Raw genomic sequence first — 12,416 nt, 5'->3', positions numbered from 1 at the left:
TATGATTTTAACCTTTCCTGTGAGTCCAGTTTTAGATTCCGATGCTTCACTTCAGGTTTACTGTATCCCTTGGACCTTCTTATTGCCGATGAAACACAGAGTTTGCATCCGAATTTAATATAAAAGGCACAATGCCGACTTAACTACAAGAGGACTAACACTCTAACTTTCTATGATTTGAACCTCTCCTGTGAGTCCAGTTTTAGATTCCGATGCTTCACTTCAGGTTTACTGTATCCCTTGGACTTTCTTCTTGACGATGATACACAGAAATTGCATCCGAATTTAATACAGAAGGCACAATGCCGACCTAAGTAGAAGAGGACTTACACTCTAACATTCTATGATTTGATCCTCTCCTGCGAGTCCAGTTTTAGATTCCGATGCTTCACTTAAGGTTTACTGTATCCCTTGGACCTTCTTATTGACGATGAAACACAGAAATTGCATCCGCGTTTAATACAAATGCCACAAAGCCGACATAAGTACAAGAGGACGGACACTCTCACCTTCTATGATTTTAACCTTTCCTGTGAGTCCAGTTTTAGATTCCGATGCTTCACTTCAGGTTAACTGTATCCCTTGGACCTTCTTATTGCCGATGAAACACAGAGTATGCATCCGAATTTAATATAAAAGGCACAATGCCGACTTAAGTACAAGAGGACTAACACTCTAACTTTCTATGATTTGAACCTGTCCTGTGAGTCCAGTTTTAGATTCCGATGCTTCACTTCAGGTTTACTGTATCCCTTGGACTTTCTTCTTGATGATGATACACAGAAATTGCATCCGAATTTAATACAGAAGGCACAATGCCGACCTAAGTAGAAGAGGACTTACACTCTAACATTCTATGATTTGATCCTCTCCTGCGAGTCCAGTTTTAGATTCCGATGCTTCACTTAAGGTTTACTGTATCCCTTGGACCTTCTTATTGACGATGAAACACAGAAATTGCATCCGAATTTAATACAAAAGGCACAATGCCGACTTAAGTACAAGAGGAGTGACACTCTAACTTTCTATGATTTGCATCTCTCCTGTGAGTCCAGTATCAGATTCCGATGCTTCACATCAGATTTACTGTATCCTTTGCACCTTCGTATTGACGATGAAACACAGAAAATGCATCGGAATGAAATTCAAAAGGCACAGTGCCGACCTAAGTAGAAGTGGACTGACATTCTCATTTTCTATGATTTGAACCTTCTCTGTGAGTCCAGTTTTAGATTCCGATGTTTCACTTCAGGTTTACTGTATACCTTGCACCTATTTATTGACGATGAAACACAGAAATTGCATCGGAAATAAATTCAAAAGACACAATGCCGACTTAAGTACAAGAGGACTGACACTCTCACTTTCTATGATGTGAACCTCTCCTGTGAGTCCAGTTTTAGATTCCGATGCTTCACTTCAGGTTTACTGTATCCCTTGGACCTGCTTATTGACGATGAAACACAGAGTTTCCATCCGAATTTTATAGAAAAGCTACAATGCCGACTTAAGTACAAGAGAACTGACACTCTAACTTTCTATGATTTGAACCTCTCCTGTTTGTCCAGTTTAAGATTCCGATGCATCACTTCAGGTATACTGTATCCCTTGGACCTTGTTATTGACGATGAAACACAGAAATTGCATCCGAATGTAATACAAAAATCACAATGGCGACTAAAGTACAAGAGTACTGACACTCTCACTTTCTATGAATTGAACCTCTCCTGTGAGTCCAGTTTTACATTCCGATGCTTCACCTCAGGTTTACTGTATCCCATGGACCTTCTTATTGACGATGAAACACAGAAATTGCATCTTAATTAAATACAAATGCCACAATGCCGACTTAAGTACAAGAGGACTGACACTGTCATTTTCTATGATTTGAACCTCTCCTGTGAGACCAGTTTTAGATACCGATGCTTCACATCAGGTTTACTGTATACCCTGCTCCTTCATATTGACGATGAGACACAGAAATTGCATCCGAATTTAATACAAAAGGCACAATGCCGACTTAAGTACAAGAGGACTGACATTCTAACTTTCTATGATTTGAATCTCTCATGTGAATCCAATTTTAGACTACGATGCTTCACTTCAGGTTTACTGTATCCCTTGGACATTCTTATTGACGATGAAACACAGAAATTGCTCCCCAATTTAATACAAAAGCACAATACCGACTCAATTCCTAGAGGAGTGACACTCTAACTTTCTATGATTTGAACCTCTCCTGTGACTCCAGTTTTAGATTCCGATGCTTCACTTCAGGTTTATTGTATCCCTTGGACCTTCTTATTGACGATGAAACACAGAAGCTGCATCCGAATTTAATACAAATGCCACAAAGCCGACATAAGTACAAGAGGACGGACACTCTCACTTTCTATGATTTGAACCTCTCCTGTGAGTCCAGTTTTAGATTCCGATGCTTCACTTCAGGTTTGCTGTATCCCTTGGACCTTCTTATTGACGATGAAACACAGAAATTCCACCCGAATTTAATACAAATGGCACAATGCCGACTTAAGTACAAGAGGACTGACACTCGCACTTTCTATGATTTGAACCTCTCCTGCGAGTCCAGTTTTAGATTCCAATGCTTCACTTAAGGTTTACTGTATCCCTTGGACCTTCTTATTGACGATGCAACATAGAAATTGCATCCGAATTTAATGCAAAAGTCACAATACCGACTTAAGTACAAGAGGAGTGACACTCTAACTTTCTATGATTTGAACCTCTCCTGCGAGTCCAGTTTTAGATTCCAATGCTTCACTTAAGGTTTACTGTATCCCTTGGACCTTCTTATTGACGATGCAACATAGAAATTGCATCCGAATTTAATACAAAAGTCACAATACGACTTAAGTACAAGAGGAGTGACACTCTAACTTTTTATGATTTGAATCTCTCCTGTGAATCCAGTTTCAGATTCCGATGCTTCACTTCAGGTTTACTGTATCCTTTGTACCTTCTTATTGACGATGAAACACAGAAAATGCATCGGAATGAAATTCAAAAGGCACAATGCCGACCTAAGTAGAAGTGGACTGACACTCTCATTTTCTATGATGTGAACCTCTCCTGTGAGTCCAGTTTTAGATGCCGATGCTTCACTTCAGGTTTACTGTATCCCTTGGACCTGCTTATTGACGATGAAACACAGATTTTGCATCCGAATTTTCTACAAAAGGTACAATGCCGACTTAAGTACAAGAGAACTGACACTCTAACTTTCTATGATTTGAACCTCTCCTGTGGGTCAAATTTAAGATTCCGATGCATCACTTCAGGTATACTGTATCCCTTGGACCTTCTTATTGACGATGAAACACAGAAATTGCATCCAAATGTAATACAAAACTCACAATGGCGACTAAAGTACAAGAGTACTGACACTCTCACTTTCTATGAATTGAGCCTCTCCTGTGAGTCCAGTTTCAGATTCCGATGCTTCACTTGAGGTTTACTGTATCCCATGGACCTTCTTATTGACGATGAAACACAGAAATTGCATCCTAATTAAATACAAATGCCACAATGCCGACTTAAGTACAAGAGGACTGACACTGTCATTCTCTATAAATTGAACCTCTCCTGTGAGACCAGTTTTAGATTCATATGCTTCACATCAGGTTTACTGTATACCTTGCTCCTTCTTATTGACGATGAGACACAGAAATTGCATCCGAATTTAATACAAAAGGCACAATGCCGACTTAAGTACAAGAGGACTGACATTCTAACTTTCTATGATTTGAACCTCTCATATGAATCCAATTTTAGATTCCGATGCTTCACTTCAGGTTTACTGTATCCCTTGGACATTCTTATTGACGATGAAACACAGAAATTGCTCCCCAATTTAATACAAAAGCACAATACCGACTCAAGTACAAGAGGAGTGACACTCTAACTTTCTATGATTTGCACCTCCCCTGTGAGTCCAGTTTTAGATTCCGATACTTCACTTCAGGTTTAATGTATCCCTTGGACCTTCTTATTGACGATGAAACACAGAAATTGCATCCGAATTTAATACAAATGCCACAAAGCCGACAGAAGTACAAGAGGACGGACACTCTCACTTTCTATGATTCGAACCTTTGCTGTGAGTCCAGTTTTAGATTCCGATGCTTCACTTCAGGTTTGCTGTATCCCTTGGACCTTCTTATTGACGATGAAACACAGAAATTGCACCCGAATTTAATACAAATGACACAATGCCGACTTAAGTACAAGAGGACTGACACTCTCACTTTCTATGATTTGAACCTCTCCTGAGAGTCCAGTTTTAGATTCCGATGCTTCACTTCAGGTTTACTGTATCCCTCGGACCTTCTTATTGACGATGAAACACAGATATTTCATCCTAATTAAATACAAATGCCACAATGCCGACTTAAGTACAAGAGGACTAACAGTCTCATTTTCTATGATTTGAACCTTTCCTGTGAGTCCAGTTTTAGATTCCGATGCTTCACTTCAGGTTAACTGAATACCTTGCTCCATCTTATTGACGATGAAACACAGAAATTGCATCCGAATTTAATACAAAGGGCACAATCCCGACTTAAGTACAAGAGGTCTGACATTCTAACCTTCTATGATTTGAACCTCTCCTGTGAATTCAGTATAAGATTCCGATGCTTCACTTCAGGTTCACTGTATCACTTGGACAATCTTATTGATGATGAAACACAGAAATTGCTCCCCAATTTAATACAAAAGCACAATACCGACTCAAGTACAAGAGCAGTGACACTCTCACTTTCTATGATTTGAACCTCTCCTGAGAGTCCAGTTTTAGATTCCGATGCTTCACTTCAGGTTTACTGTATCCTTCGGACCTTCTTATTGACGATGAAACACAGATATTTCATCCTAATTAAATACAAATGCCACAATGCCGACTTAAGTACAAGAGGACTAACAGTCTCATTTTCTATGATTTGAACCTCTCCTGTGAGTCCAGTTTTAGATTCCGATGCTTCACTTCAGGTTTACTGAATACCTTGCTCCTTCTTATTGACGATGAAACACAGAAATTCCATCCGAATTCAATACAAAGGGCACAGTGCCGACTTAAGTACAAGAGGTCTGACATTCTAACCTTCTATGATTTGAACCTCTCCTGTGAATTCAGTTTTAGATTCCGATGCTTCACTTCAGGGTCACTGTATCACTTGGACAATCCTATTGATGATGAAACACAGAAATTGCTCCCCAATTTAATACAAAAGCACAATACCGACTCAAGTACAAGAGCAGTGACACTCTAACCTTCTATGATTTGCCCCTCTCCTGTGAGTCCAGTTTTAGATTCCGATGCTTCACTTCAGGTTTATTGTATCCCTTGGACCTTCTAATTGACGATGAAACACAGAAATTGCAACGGAATTTAATTCAAATGCCACAATGCCGACATAAGTACAAGAGGACGGACACTCTCACTCTCTATGATTTGAACCTTTGCTGTGAGTCCAGTTTCAGATTCCGATGCTTCACTTCAGGTTTACTGTATCCCTTGGACCTTCTTATTGACGATGAAACACAGAAATTGCACCCGAATTTAATACAAATGACACAATGCCGACTTAAGTACAAGAGGACTGACACTCTCACTTTCTATGATTTGAACCTCTCCTAAGAGTCCAGTTTTAGATTCCGATGCTTCACTTTAGGTTTACTGTATACCTTGCACATTCATATTGAAGATGAACATAGAAATTGCATCGGAATTTAATACAAAAGGCACAATGCCGACTTAAGTAAAAGAGGACAAACACTCTAACTTTCTATGATTTGAACCTCTCCTGTGAGTCCAGTTTTGGATTCCGATGCTTCACTTCAAGTTTACTGTATCCCTTGGACCTTCTTATTGACGATTTAACACAGAAATTGCATCCGAATTTTATACAAATGGCACAATGTCGACTTAAGTACAAGAGGACCGACACTCTCACTCTCTATGATTTGAACTTCTCCTGTGAGTACAGTTTTAGATTCCGATGTTTCACATCAGGTTTACTGTATTCCTTGGACTTTCTTATTGACGATGAAACACAGAAATTGCATCCGAATGTAATACAAATGGCACAATACCGACTTAAGTACAAGAGGAGTGACACTATAACTTTCTATGATTTGAACCTCTCCAGTGAGTCCAGTTTTGGATTCCGATGCTTCACTTCAAGTTTACTGTATCCCTTGGACCTTCTTATTGATGATGAAACACAGAAATTGCACTCGAATTTAATACAAATGGCACAATGCCGACTTAAGTACAAGAGGACTGACACTCTCACCTTCTATGATTTGAACCTCTCCTGTGAGTCCAGTTTTAGATTCCGATGCTTCACTTCAGGTTGACTGTATCCCTTGGACCATCTTGTTGACGATGAAACACATAAATTTGGATCCGAATTTAATCCAAAAGGCACAATGGCGACTTAAGTACAAGAGGTCAGACACTCTCACTTTCATTGATTTGAACCTCTCCTGTGAGTTCAGTTTCAGATTCCGAAGCTTCACTTCAGGTTTACTGTATACCTTGCAACTTCTTAATGACGATGAAACTCAGAAATTGCATCGGAATAAAATTCAAAAGGCACAATGCCGACTTAAGTACAAGAGGGCTCTCACTCTCACTTTCTATGTTTTGAACCTCTCCTGTGAGTTCAGTTTCAGATTCCGAAGCTTCACTTCAGGTTTACTGTATACCTTGCACCTTCTTATTGACGATGAAACACAGAAATAGCATCCGAATTTTATACAAAAGGCACAATGCCGACCTAAGTAAAAGAGGACTGACACTATAACTTTCTATGATTTGAACCTCTCCAGTGAGTCCAGTTTTAGATTCCGATGCTTCACGTAAGGTTTACTGTATCCCTTGGGCCTTCTTATTGACGATGAAAGACAGAAATTGCATCCGAATTTAATACAAAAGGCACAATACCGACTTAAGTACAAGAGGAGTGACACTTTAACTTTCTATGAATTGAATCTCTCCTGTGAGTCCACTTTTAGATTCCGATGCTTCACTTCATGTTTACTGTATCCTTGGACCAACTTATTGACGAAGAAACACAGAAATTGCATCGGAATTTAAATCAAAAGGCACAATGCCGACCTAAGTAGAAGAGGACTGACACTCTCAATTTCTATGATTTGAACCTCTCCTCTGAGTCCAGTTTCAGATTCCGATGCGTCACTTCAGGTTTACTGTATACCTTGCACCTTCTTATTGACGATGAAACACAGTAATTGCATCGGAATTAAATTCAAAAGGCACAATGCCGACTTAAGTACAAGAGGACTGACACTCTCACTCTCTATGATTTGAACTTCTCCTGTGAGAACAGTTTTAGATTCCGATGTTTCACTTCAGGTTTACTGTATCCCTTGGACTTTCTTATTGACGATGAAACACAGATATTGCATTCGAATGTAATACAAATGGCACAATACCGACTTAACTACAAGAGGAGTGACACTCTAACTTTCTATGATTTGAACCTCTCCTGTGAGTCCAGTTTTAGATTCCGATGCTTCACTTCAGGTTTACTGTATCACTTGGATTTCCTTATTGACGATGAAACACAGAATTTGCATCCGAATGTAATACAAATGGCACAATACCGACTTAAGTACAAGAGGAGTGACACCCTAACTTTCTATGATTTGAACCTCTCCTGTGAGTCCAGTTTTAGATTCCGATGCTTCACTTCAGGTTTACTGTATACCTTTGACCATCTTCTTGACGATGAAACACAGAAATTTTATCCGAATTTAATACAAATGGCACAATGCCGACATAAGTACAAGAGGACTGACACTCTCACTCTCTATGATTTGAACCTCTCCTGTGAGTCCAGTTTTAGATTCTGATGCTTCACTTCAGGTTTACTGTATCCCTTGGACCTTCTTATTGACGATGAAAGACAGAAATAGCATCCGAATTTAATACAAAAGGCACAATACCGACTTAAGTACAAGAGGAGTGACACTTTAACTTTCTATGAATTGAATCTCTCATGTGAGTCCACTTTTAGATTCCGATTCTTCACTTCATGTTTACTGTATCCCTTGGACCAACTTATTGACGAAGAAACACAAAAATTGCATCGGAATTTAATTCAAAAGGCACAATGCCGACCTAAGTAGAAGAGGACTGACACTCTCACTTTCTATGATTTGAAACTCTCCTCTCATTCCAGTTTCAGATTCCGATGCGTCACTTCAGGTTTACTGTATACCTTGCACCTTCTTATTGACGATGAAACACAGTAATTGCATCGGAATTAAATGCAAAAGGCACAATGCCGACTTAAGTACAAGAGGACAGACACTCTCACATTCTATGATTTGAACTTCTCCTATGAGACCAGTTTTAGATTCCGATGCTTCACATCAGGTTTACTGTATCCCTTGGACCTTCTTATTGACTATGAAACACAGGAATTGCATCCGAGATTAATACAAATGGCACAATGCCGACTTAAGTACAAGAGGACTGACACTCTCTCTTTTTATGATTTGAACCTCTCCTGATAGTCCGGTTTTAAATTCCGATGCTTCACTCCAGGTTTACTGTATACCTTGCACCTTCTTATTGATGATGAACATAGAGTTTGCATCGGAATTTAATACAAAAGGCACAATGCCGACTTAAGTACAAGAGGACTGACACTCTCACTTTCTATGATTTGAACCTCTCCTGTGAGTCCAGTTTTAGATTCCGATGCTTCACTTCAGGTTTACTGTATACCTTGCACCTTCTTATTGACGATGAAACACAGAAATTGCATCGGATTTTAATTCAAAAGGCTTAATGCCGGCTTAAGAACTACAGGACTGACACTCTCAATTTCTATGATTTGAACCACTCCTGTGGGTCCAGTATTAGATTCGGATGCTTCACTTCAGGTTTGCTGTATCCCTTGGACCTTCTTACTGACGATGAAACACAGAGATTGCATCCGAATTTAATACAAAATGTACAATGCCGACTTAAGTACAAGAGGACCGACACTCTCACTTTCTATGATTTGAACCTCTCCTGTGAGTCCAGTTTTAGATTCCGATGCTTAACTTCAGGTTTACTGTATCCCTTGGACCTTCCTATTGACGATGAAACACAGAAATTGCACCCGAATTTAATACAAATGCCACAATGCCGACTTAATTACAAGAGGACTGACACTCTCACATTCTATGATTTGAACCTTTCCTGTGACTCCAGTTTTAGATTCCGATGCTTCACTTCAGGTTTACTGTATACCTTGCACCTTCTTATTGACGATGAAACACAGAAATTGCATCCGAATTTAATACAAAAGGCACAATGCCGACTAAAGTACAGGAGGACTGACATTCTAACTATCTATGATTTGAATCTCTCCTGAGAGTCCAGTTCTAGATTCCGATGCTAACTTCAGGTTACTGTATCCGTTGGACCTTCTTATTGACGATGCTACACAGAAATTGCACCCGAATTTAATACAAAAGGCACAATACAGACTCAAGTACACGAGGGTGACACTCTAACTTTATATGATTTGAACTTCTCCTGTGAGTCCAGTTTTAGATTCCGATGCTTCACTTCAGGTTTACTGTATCCCTTGGACCTTGTTATTGACGATGAAACACAGAAATTGCATCGGAATTAAATTCAAAAGGCACAATGCCGACTTTAGTACAAGAGGACTGACACACTAACTTTCTATGATTTGAACCACTCCTGTGAGTCCAGTTTAAGAATCCGATGCTTCACTACAGGTTTACTGTATAACTTGCACCTTGTTATTGACGATGAAACACAGAAATTGCATCGGAATTAAATTCAAAAGGCAGAATGCCGACATAAGTACAAGAAGACTGACACTCTCACTTTCTATGATTTGAACCACACCTGTGAGTCCAGTTTAAGAATCCGATGCTTCACTACAGGTTTACTGTATAACTTGCACCTTGTTATTGACGATGAAACACAGAAATTGCATCGGAATTAAATTCAAAAGGCAGAATGCCGACATAAGTACAAGAAGACTGACACTCTCACTTTCTATGATTTGAACCTCTTCAGGGAGTCCAGTTTTAGATTCCGATGCTTCACTTCAGGTTTACTGTATCCCTTGGACCTTCTTATTGACGATGAAACACAGAAATTGCATCGGAATTAAATTCGAAACTCACAATGCCGACTTAAGTAAAAGAGGACTGACACTCTCACTTTCTATGATTTGAACCTCTCCTGTGAGCCCAGTTTTAGATTCCGATGCTTAACTTCAGGTTTACTGTATTACTTGGACCTACTTATTGACAATGAAACACAGAAATTGCACAGGAATTAAATTCAAAAATCACAATGCCGACTTAAGAACAAGAGGACTGACACTATAACTTTCTATGATTTGAACCTCTCGTGTGAGTCCAGTTTTAGATTCCGATGCTTCACTTCGGGTTTACTGTATCCCTTGGACCTTCTTATTGACGATGAAACACAGAGTTTGCATCCGAATTTAATACAAAAGGCACAATGCCGACTTAAGTACAAGAGGACTGACACTCTAACTTTCTATGATTTGAACCTCTAATGTGAGTCCAGGTTTAGATTCCGATGCTTCACTTCAGGGTTACTGTATACCCTGCACTTTCTTATTGACGATGAAACACAGAAATTGCATTGGAATTAAATTCAAAAGGCACACTGCCGACTTAAGTACAAGAGGACTGACACTCTCACTATCTATGATTTGAACCTCTCCTGTGAGTCCGGTTTTAGATTCCGATGCTTCACTTTAGGTTTACTGTATCCCTTGGATCTTCTTATTGACGATGAAACACAGAGTTTGCATCCGAATTTAATACAAAAGGTACAATGCCGACTTAAGTACAAGAGGAGTGACACTCTAACTTTCTATGATTTGAATCTCTCCTGTGAGTCCAGTTTTAGATTCCGATGTTTCACTTCAGGTTTACTGTATCCCTTGGACCTTCTTATTGACTATGAAACACAGGAATTGCATCCGAATTTATTACAAATAACCCAATGCCGACTTAAGTACAAGAGGACTGACACTCTCTCTTTCAATGATTTGAACCTCTATTGTGAGTCCCGTTTTAAATTCCGATGCTTCACTCCAGGTTTACTGTATACCTTGCACCTTCTTATTGACGATGAAACATAGAAATTGCATCGGAATTTAATACAAAAGGCACATGCCGACTTAAGTAAAAGAGGACAAACACTCTAACTTTCTATGATTTGAACCTCTCCTGTGAGTCTAGTTTTAGATTCTGATGCGTCACTTCAAGTTTACTGTATCCCTTGGACCTTCTTATTGACGATGAAACACAGAAATTGCATCTGAATTTAATACAAAAGGCACAATGCCGACTTAAGTACAAGAGGACTTACACTCTAACTTTCTATGATTTGAACCTCTCCCGTGAGTCCAGTTTTAGATACCGATGCTTCACTTCAGATTTAGTATATCCCTTGGACCTTCTTATTGACGATGAAACACAGAAATTGCATCCGAATTTAATACAAATGCCACAATGCCGACTTAAGTACAAGAGGACTGACACTGTCACTTTCTATGATTTGAACCTTTCCTGTGAGTCCAGTTTTAGATTCTGATGCTTCACTTCAGGTTTACTGTATCCCTTGGACCTTCTTATTGACGATGAAACACAGAAATTGCACCCGAATTTAATACAAATGGCACAATAACGACTTAAGTACAAGAGGACTGACACTCTCACTATCTATGATTTGAACCCCTACTGTGAGTCCAGTTTTAGATTCCGATGCTTCACTTCAGGTTTACTGTATCCCTTGGACCTTCTTATTGACGATGAAACACAGAAATTGGAACCGAATTTAATACAAAAGGCACAATGGCGACTTAAGTACAAGAGGACTGACACTCTCACTTTCAATGATTTGAACCTTTCCAGTGAGTCCAGTTTCAGATTCCGATGCTTCACTTCAGGTTGACTGTATACCTTGCACCTTCTTATTGACGATGAAACACAGCAATTGCATCGGAATTAAATTCAAAAGGCACAATGCCGACCTAAGTACAAGAGGACTGACATACTAACTTTGTATGATTTGAACCTCTCCTGTGAGTCCAGATTAAGAATCCGATGCTTCACTTCAGGTTTACTGTATCCCTTGGACCTTCTTAATGACAATGAAACACAGAAATTGCATCCGAATTTAATACAAAAGGCACAAGTGCGACTTAATTACAAGAGGACTGACACTCTCTCTGTCTATGATTTGACCCTCTCCTGTGAGTCCTTTTTTAGATTCTGATGCTTCACTACAGATTTACTGTATCCCTTGGACCTTCTTTTTGAAGATGAAACACAGAAATTTCATCCGAATT

Source organism: Schistocerca serialis, chromosome 9, assembly GCF_023864345.2.
Source record: "Schistocerca serialis cubense isolate TAMUIC-IGC-003099 chromosome 9, iqSchSeri2.2, whole genome shotgun sequence".
Taxonomy (NCBI): domain Eukaryota; kingdom Metazoa; phylum Arthropoda; class Insecta; order Orthoptera; family Acrididae; genus Schistocerca; species Schistocerca serialis.
This window is presented reverse-complemented; position numbering follows the sequence as displayed.